Here is a 9,099-nt window from a genome sequence, read left to right as displayed (position 1 = left end):
ATGGATCTCCCACCGGGGTGCATGATATCAACAAGGCAGAGTCAGAAGGTGTGCAGATTAAAGAAATCGTTGTATGGGTTGAAACAATCTCCGAGAGCATGGTTTGGAAGGTTCACAAAGTCCATGATAGCTTTTGGCTATCATCAGAGCAATTCAGATCACACTTTGTTCTTGAAGAAACAACGGGGTAAGATCACTGCACTCATTATATATGTGGATGATATGGTGGTTACAGGAAATGATCTTGAAGAAAGGAAGGCTCTACAAAATTACTTGTCCAAAGAATTTGAAATGAAAGATTTAGGTGATTTAAAATATTTTCTTGGGATAGAAGTGTCTCGATCTAATAAAGGGATCTTTCTATCTCAAAGAAAATATGCCTTAGATTTATTACAAGAGACTGGTATGTTAGCATGTCAGCCAGCTGAAACACCAGTGGAAGAAGGTCTGAAGTTATGTGTTGAGTCTAACCAGGTACCTACTGATAAGGGAAGATATCAAAGACTTGTTGGCAGATTAATGTACTTAGCGCACACACGACCGGATTTGGCATATGCATTGAGTATTGTTAGCCAGTTTATGCATAATCCTAGAGAACAACATATGAATGCACTAATGCGAATTTTGAGGTTTCTGAAGGCTGCTCCAGGAAAGGGGATTTTGTTCACTAAGAATGCAGATTACCAAAGCATAGATACATATACTGATGCTAACTGGGCTGGAGCTATAGATGATAGGCGATCTACTTCTGGTTACTTTACCTTTGTAGGAGGTAATCTTGTTACATGGAGAAGCAAGAAACAAAATGTTGTTGCTCGCTCTAGCGCAGAAGCTGAATTTAGAGGTATGGCCCTTGGACTTTGTGAAGCATTGTGGCTAAGACTTCTCTTACAGGACCTTGGTTACCAATCTAGGCAACCAATTCAACTATATTGTGATAATAAAGCAGCATGTGATATTGCCCATAACCCAGTTCAACATGATCGTACAAAACATGTCGAGGTAGACAGATTCTTCATTAAAGAGAAATTGGATGGAAAAATTGTGGAGTTGCCTAAGATTCGATCTGAGGATCAATTGGCTGACATCCTCACCAAAGCAGTCTCAAATCGAGTGTTCTCAAAGCTTTTAGACAAGTTGGGCACGTGTGACATCTATGCACCAACTTGAGGGGAAGTGTTGAGATTTTATCTCGTCTAATCAGGGATTGTATAGGTGTAAGATTTTATATTTGTTCCTTGAATTAGGAAAATTGATTCCTGTAATTAGTTTCCAGATTTCCTTGTATATTTAGTTTCCTGTTTTTGATATAGGTTTGTATCCTATAAATTGTATCATTCCTATTCAATCAATACAATGAAGAAATACAATTCTGAAAGTAAATAGGATTATCCAAAGTAGCATTTGAATTCTGTAAATTAACTTCCTTTTTGTTCAATTTCCTATGTCTTTTAAATTTTGTTATTGACATAAGCCTAATTAAGTAGACAACATTGTAGTTTCGATATGCCATAATTTTTATATGAATGTCCGATTGAGGCTTGTGAAAACAATGTAGAAAAAAGAAAAAAGAAAAGGGAATTTGAACTAGTTTGAAGAGTTTGATTTATGTAATTCATAATCAAAATCTGGAATTAACTAGATTTGAAGCAAAGTGTGCTACGTACAATGGCTAATTTTATCTGTGAGGCTAAGGCAAATGGAATAGTTGCTAATAAACATTTCATCTAACATAAACACATAATTAAAGCAAAACATTCATGAATCCTTGGCAGAATGTCGATAGTTACTGGCCTTAGAGAGCATATTGTTAGAACCACTTAGGTGGAGAATATTAGTGGTTCGGTCTATGCCATTAAAGTTACAGAAAAACCATGCTTAGAGGTTAATTCAAGTAGGGTTGATAAAAAGAAGGTTGTGGAAAATTGGGCTGGGAAGTTGAATCCTTCCAACTTTGATACTTTAGAATCCTCCCAACATGATTCTCTCATATCATCATATGCTGCTGCTGATTAATTTTGTTCTGAGGAGCCAATGGAAGATGGAATACATGGAGCAAAAATTGATGACACGAATGAGACTGCTGTATGTAGCCATGGTATGGATAGGGAATTCTCTTTTTGTGATCCTGGGTGAAGATGTACTGCCTGAAAGAATTAACAAGAAGGGTACTTTGAATGTTGATTTGCTTTCTCCAGAGAAAGGTTCTTTGAGGAAATCTGTTGCGGAGACCCATGAGGAGACAGAAACAACCGATAGCGACCCGATAAATGCAACACTGCACTAACAAGCTTCCCTGCTACCATAGCTGCTATAAAAAGCAATGGAGTCCAAATTGTTGAAAAGCAGTCAGAGGAAAATTTAAATATTGATGGTGGGCTTATCTCTAATGCTTATATGGATGAGTGGAGGAATGGATCACAGTGTATTGGGCTAGAGGAAAACACACTCTCAATAGTTCCAGTTAACACACATGAGCCTCTGTTAACTACTTACTATAAGGCGTCGGACCAACAACTGATCGCATGCTTAAATGGCCCAGTGAAATATAATAAAAACAAGATTTTTGAGGTCTTCATCACACCTATAGCAGAACCAGAGGAGATAGCTGAACTAGAGAAGGAAAAGAAGAGAAGTTCGAACAAAAGAAAGAAGAAATTTTCCTTAAAATCAGCTACTCGTAAGGGGAGAACATCAAGAAGTAGAAAAGAGAAGTCTGCTAACCTGGAAATCACTGAAATGTCTATCTCAGATGATGAAATCAGAAACAGAAACAAGGCTATACGCTCTGGCATGGACATTAATGTAATGGAGAAGGGGATCATTTCCCCTCGGCGACTGGAGCAACAACCACCTGTTGATAGTAGAATGGAAGCTAAAGCTCGCTGGGAAGTTGGAAAGGCCATTCTTTAGCTAGATGATGATAACGATCAGATTGAGGAAACCTTGAAGGTTTTCATAGATAAAGAGCGGGAGGATTGGAAAGGAAGGTTGGAGTAACAGTAATGCTCCACTAAGATATTCTAGATCTTGGTATGTTGTTCCCTCAGTTGGTCTTTCTGGGGCCTGCTTTCTATATGGAATTCTCCCAGCTTTAATGTCACGAATACAATGGTAGGATATTGCATATAGAAAGAGTCTTTACATAGTACAATACTGATTGAGTGCTATTTATGGATTATTCCTCAAAGAAAGAATTGTGGAGCTATCTGGTGAATTTCAAATGTAACATTTCTAAGCCATGGTGCATTGTTGGGGATTTTAATGAGACTATCTCTCCTTCAGACCGTAAGGGTGGGATAAATATTACTTGTTCTATGAAAGCATTTCAATAATGTTACATGGATATTCTTTCTACCAACTACTATCCTCTGTTAAATTATCTGATAACTCTGTCATATCCCCTGTTCACGAAACATTGCACACCAAGCAACTAGGTGTTTCCTTCAGATGTTTGGTTCTATGGTATTCTGGGTTTCTTCTGCAGCATGTTATTGATTCTATGGTGTTCTGAGTTGCTTCCTTTTGAGAAGAATTAATTTTTTTATTTATACTGATTCGTAAGAACAGTTGTGTTGAGAATAAAGCACGGATGCTTCGAGATATTGTAATTAGACTTCCTTTGTGAGTTAAGTTACAAACACATTGATGTATTTATTTCTCACTTTGAATATCTTTTCAAAGTAATGTGCAAGTAGGTTGTGTACTGGTTAAACAAAAAATAAAAAATAAACTTAAAATCAAGCAGGATTTTCTAGTCAACAGTAACTGCTGCGTGCATTGGCTCTTTTTTATAGAATAAAAATAAAAATAAAAATAAAAACAACAAGAAGACCAAAAATATAACCATAAAAACACGCAAATTAAGTGACTCGAAATATTCCATGTATCGAATAAAACTAACGAAAAAGGGTCACCGTCCCTTTTTTCTGATTTGCTCGAATCCACAAGCAAGAGTAAAATACTCGAATCCATGAGTAACAGAGTAACGTTTCTAAAAGAAATTCTTATTCAAAATCAAAGAGTGACTACAATGAGGGAGGTTGCTTGTATTTAGAAGCTGCCACCCTAATTCTAATAAGAGAATCACTTACGAAAATAAATAGCAAAATAAGAAAAAATAGGAAAATTCCTACTAGAGACGTAAATTAAAGTCCTAAACTTAAGCAACAGTAAATAGGAAAAATAGGAATCCCAATGTAGGAGCCTATGTTAAATAAGGAAAGAGTGGCTGACAATTGTTTTATGGCAGTAGTTTTAGTTTAGGATTCCTTCCGCAAGTTGTCCTGCATCAGTCTTCCCTGCTTGAAAAGAACTCACCCTCGAGTTGGGCAGATGAGAGAAAGATTCGTCAGGTGGATGATATTCGAATATGTCAACAACATTGAAGGTGGGAGATATGCATGGCCATGGCTGCAGGGAGATCCACTACATATGCATTATCATTAATCTTCTACAGAATCTGGAAAGGACCATGCTTCTTATCGCTTAGCTTGGTATACGTTCCTGCTGGCATTCACCCTTTACGCAGATACACCATTACAAGATTTTCTACCTGAAAAACTTTAGCTCGCTGTTTGTGGTCTGCTGCAGCCTTGTACCTGGCATTAGATTCCTCTAGATTCATTCGCTCTTCTTCCTGAATCGCTTTAATCCAGTCAACCATATGCTCTGCTGCAATGCTCATACCAGGAAGCTTAGGCAGAGGCACCAAATCTAAGGCATGACTTGGAGGTTGGCAGTGCACAACTTGGAAATAAGTCTTCCCAGTGGATCTGTTCAGCATGCTGTTATAAGCAGACTCAGCTTGTGTAATCATGCCCTCTTCACGATTTCGCCATCAAGGGCTTCGTGTTCATTCTGTGTGTTCGCCATCTGAACAAGTTAAACCTACTCTGATACCAACTAACGTAGGGGAAGGAAAACAACGAAAAAGGGTCACCGCCTCTTTTCTCTGATTTGCTCGAATCCACGAGCGATGGTAAAATACTTGAATCCACGAGTAACAGAGTAACATTTCTGAAAGAAATTCTTATTCAAAATCAAAGAGTGACTACAATGAGAGGGGGGGGGTGCTTGTACTTATAAGCTGCCAATAAGGAAAAACAGGAAAATTCCTACTAGAGACGTAAATTGAAGTCCTAAACTTAAGCAACAGTAAATAGGAAAAAATAGGAATCCCAATATAGGAGCCTATGTTAAATAAGGAAAGAGTGGCTGGCAATTCTTTTATGGCAGGATTCTTTCCGCAAGCTGTCCTGCATCAATAAGGTAGCGAGAATGTTTATTCGAAAATTCACTGCAATTTAGAAACACACAACTATATCGATGAGTACTAATAATTAATTTTTTTTAATGAAACAGAAAGAAAAGACTAATCAAATGAAATACCGCGGAAAAAATAGCATAAACTCTTGCATATAAAACTTTAAGATGTCAAATGCTTGCGGAACTTACTTCATGTTACTAGCTGCGTTGTTTAGTTTCTTCTTGCACCATTTCTTCGAGCATTCTTCTTCGTTCTTCTTGCCTTCAGATTCCATTGATCTTCAACCACTTTCAGAAACCATGCTGGTTTTCTTGTTCTCAAAACAACGTATCCCATTGTGACTCCAAACACAAACCCACATCCATACCCTAATGCCACAGGTTTCCATCCAAATCCTTCTCCAAAGAATTTTGAATCATCTCCATCGTGAAAGTTTTGATGGCTGCAATGGTGGTGCCTCGTCATTATTGCATTCTTTTGGCATGGGGAATCCACATAAACCCAAGTTTCCTTCAAATGAGCTTGCATTAAACGTGTTGAAGTGCTTTCCACTGGGTATGGGCCCCTCAAGCTGGTTATGTGAAAGGTTTAAGACCGTAAGAAATGTTAGATCTGCCAACTGTACTGGAATCCTTCCAGTAAACAAATTTGAAGATAGATCTAATGATTCCAGATAGGTCAACATTCCTATAGATGATTGAATATGACCTGTAAGGGAATTATGGGAGAAGTTAAGTTTTTGGACTGCTTTAAGTTTTCCGATCAACTCTGGAATCTCTCCGGTGAATTTGTTATTTGACAAATCAAGTATTCTATGAGTGCTTTGGATTTTCGTGAACTCAGTTTGAAACCCTTCCCATGTCACTGCCATCATGTAATATATATTAGGATCATAGGTCATTTTTGCTTCGAGATTATTGAAATACCCTATTGGCAAAGGTCCACTCAAATTATTGCTGGAGATGTCCAAAATCCGCAATTTGGAGAATGAATTATTAGTAGTCGGACTATTCACAAAACCTTGGAGTTTGTTGGACTTTAGTACAAGAACATAAAGCTCTGGAAGTGTTTCTAGAAAATAGGGAAATGTGTCCTCAATCTTATTGTTGCCAAGATCAAGAGCTTCCAGCAATCTGCAGTTGATGATAGACGATGGTATTTTCCCTTCCAATTCATTGCCATTTAGGTTGAGATATCCCAAGTAATTCCCCCTTGAAAATGTTGAAAAAATAGTTCCTTGAAGATTATTCATGCCAAGATTCAAAATTGAGAGAGAGTTGTTAAAGTTCCCTAAACATCGTGGTATAAAACCACTTAAGCTGTTGTTGGACAAATCAAGGAGTCGAAGGAATTTAAGCTTGCAAATAGAAGAAGAAATTTCACCTGTTAATTTATTGTTGGATGCAAGAACAAGGGCTTCCAGGTTCTCTTGTTTGAAAATTGAACTTGGGATTGGACCATGCAAGTTGTTTTTGCTCAAATCAAAGAATTTCAATGAAAGGGTATTTATTTGAGAAGAAATAGGTCCTGAGAGTTGATTACTAGATAAACCTAAATTTTCAAGAAGGGTTAGGTTACCTAAAAAATCTGGAATCCCACCTGAAAAATGATTGTCATCGAGATACAAAGAATGAAGTTGCACAAGATTTCCAATTGATGATGGAATCTGACCGCTAAATTTATTACCTGCGAGGTCTAAACGGGTGAGTTGAGTAAGATGACCTAGTAGAGTTAGATTTGACCTTATGATATTAGAGCTTCTGAGAGACAGAACTTCCAACAACTTTAGATTAGTGAAGAAGTCATTTTCTAGAGAAACTGAAATTCTCGTATGAGAAAGACCCAATAACAAGAGGGCATTACTCACATTGGACGAAGGAAAAGAGCCAGTGAGGTCACCGTTGTATGTCAAATCAAGCACTTGAAGGTTTGGCAGGAGAAAGATGTTACCTGGGAACTTCCCTTTCAATCCACAACCCCAAAGGGCAAGAGCTGAAAAGGATGAGGACAGATTCGCCAAGGAATTAGGTGTGACCAAAGGCATATTTACATAACCCAAACGGAGACCTCTTAGCTTGGTTAGGTTTTGAATAATCTTGTCAAAAGAACTTGGTTCTACACTCAAATAATCATTGAAAGAGAGATCAATTGAAACCAACTCAGTGAGTTGCCCAAGATCATCTGGAATTGAACCTGTAAGATTGTTTTTTCTAAGATCCAACTGCTGGAGGTGCTTAAATTTTCTCATTGAGGACGGGAATTCCCCTTGCAATCCGCAGGAAAAGAGTTTGAGTGATGACAAAGAAGAAGAAAGATTCATCAAGGAATTGGGTGCAACCAATGACATGTTCACCCAACTCAGATCGAGTTCTCTAAGCTGGGTTAGATTTCGAACAAGCTTGTCAAAAGAAAATGGTTCTAGACTTAGATAGTCGTTTTCGTTTCCAGAGAGAGCAAGTGAAACCAACTCAGTGAGTTGCTCAAGATCATATGGAATTGGACCTGTAAGATTGTTATCTGCAAGATCCAACTGCTGGAGGTGCTTAAACTTTCTCATTGAGGATGGGAATTCTCCTTGCAATCCACAGGAAAAGAGTTTGAGTGATGACAAAGGAGAAGACAGATTCATCAAGGAATTGGGTGCAACCAATGACATGTCTACTGAACTCAAATCGAGTTCTCTAAGCTGAGTTAGATTTCGAACAAGCTTGTCAAAAGAAATTGGTTCTAGACTTAGATAGTCGTTTAAGTCTCCAGAGAGATCAAGTGAAACCAATTTGGAGAGCTGAGAGATTTCCGACGGGACTTGACCTGCAAAGACTGAGTAATTTAGGTTAAGATGTGTGTCAGGTTGGAGAACTGGCCAAAATCGAGAAGAAATATGGGAGCTATTGAAATGATTGTCAGAGAGGTCGAGCTTTTGAAGATGATGGAGGGAGAAGAGGGTGCTATTGGGATGGAGGGTGCCATAAAGCATGCTGCAAGCAAGGTCCAGTGCAGTGACATGCCCGGTTTCCAGGTCACAAGAGACCCCATCCCACAAGCAGCAGTCTGTACCCTCTTTCCACGACTCTGTCTTGGGATGCTGGCAACGCCCTGAAGCAGAGCTACTAGGGGAAAAGGACTCTTTGAATTGGAGCAAAGAAAGGCTTTGGTCAGGAGCACAGAAATGAGAGGAAGAGGAGTAATTTGATGAAGAAATTGTTGTGTGAAAATGGAAGAGAAACAGAATGGAAGAGAGAAATTGAGAGAGGGACAGTGGTGAAAACCCCATGTTGGCTTGCCTTACAGGATTCGAAAGTATAGATGAGAAATAAAGATACGCATTGGTACTATTTATACACAAACAAATTAACAGTGTATTAACTGACGACGTGGTCTGTCCCCTGGGAAATATAAGTCCATAAACAAAGAAAGGAAAGTTCAGCGCAGTCACGAACTAAAGTCTTTTTTTATGGGGAATCACTTACGACTTGGTCTGTCCTTTTTCTTGACCCCAAAGTCTTTGTTTCCCCGCAAATTAGTGGTGCTAATAATTAATTTTATAAATATTGGAGGTGGAATTTTTACATGAAAATATTTTTAGGGAAAAAGAATTACGACTGCTTTACATACTGAATTTAATTTCCAAAAAGAAATCGAGGCACAACTTTTTCAATAGAAAGAATTGTTTTTTAATAATTTACAAACGTAGTTAATTCACATCTTAGGTATGTGGCCATGCGTGATTTAAGCACCAAAACGTTGATAAAGTATACAAGAAATTACTGTGTCTATTATTGAATACTCTTTTAATGTTTTGAACTTAAACTGTGAGATTATTGAATAGA

General features: G+C 38.0%; 1 pseudogene; it reads right to left on the bottom strand.

Annotated features, from left to right (window-relative positions):
* Nucleotides 1-5,401: 5,401 nt before the first annotated feature.
* Nucleotides 5,402-8,564, bottom strand: LOC118061162 (receptor-like protein Cf-9 homolog; annotated as a pseudogene).
* Nucleotides 8,565-9,099: the final 535 nt, after the last annotated feature.

This window comes from Populus alba, unplaced genomic scaffold (genome assembly GCF_005239225.2).
Source record: "Populus alba unplaced genomic scaffold, ASM523922v2 scaf18, whole genome shotgun sequence".
Taxonomy (NCBI): domain Eukaryota; kingdom Viridiplantae; phylum Streptophyta; class Magnoliopsida; order Malpighiales; family Salicaceae; genus Populus; species Populus alba.
This window is presented reverse-complemented; position numbering and strand designations above follow the sequence as displayed.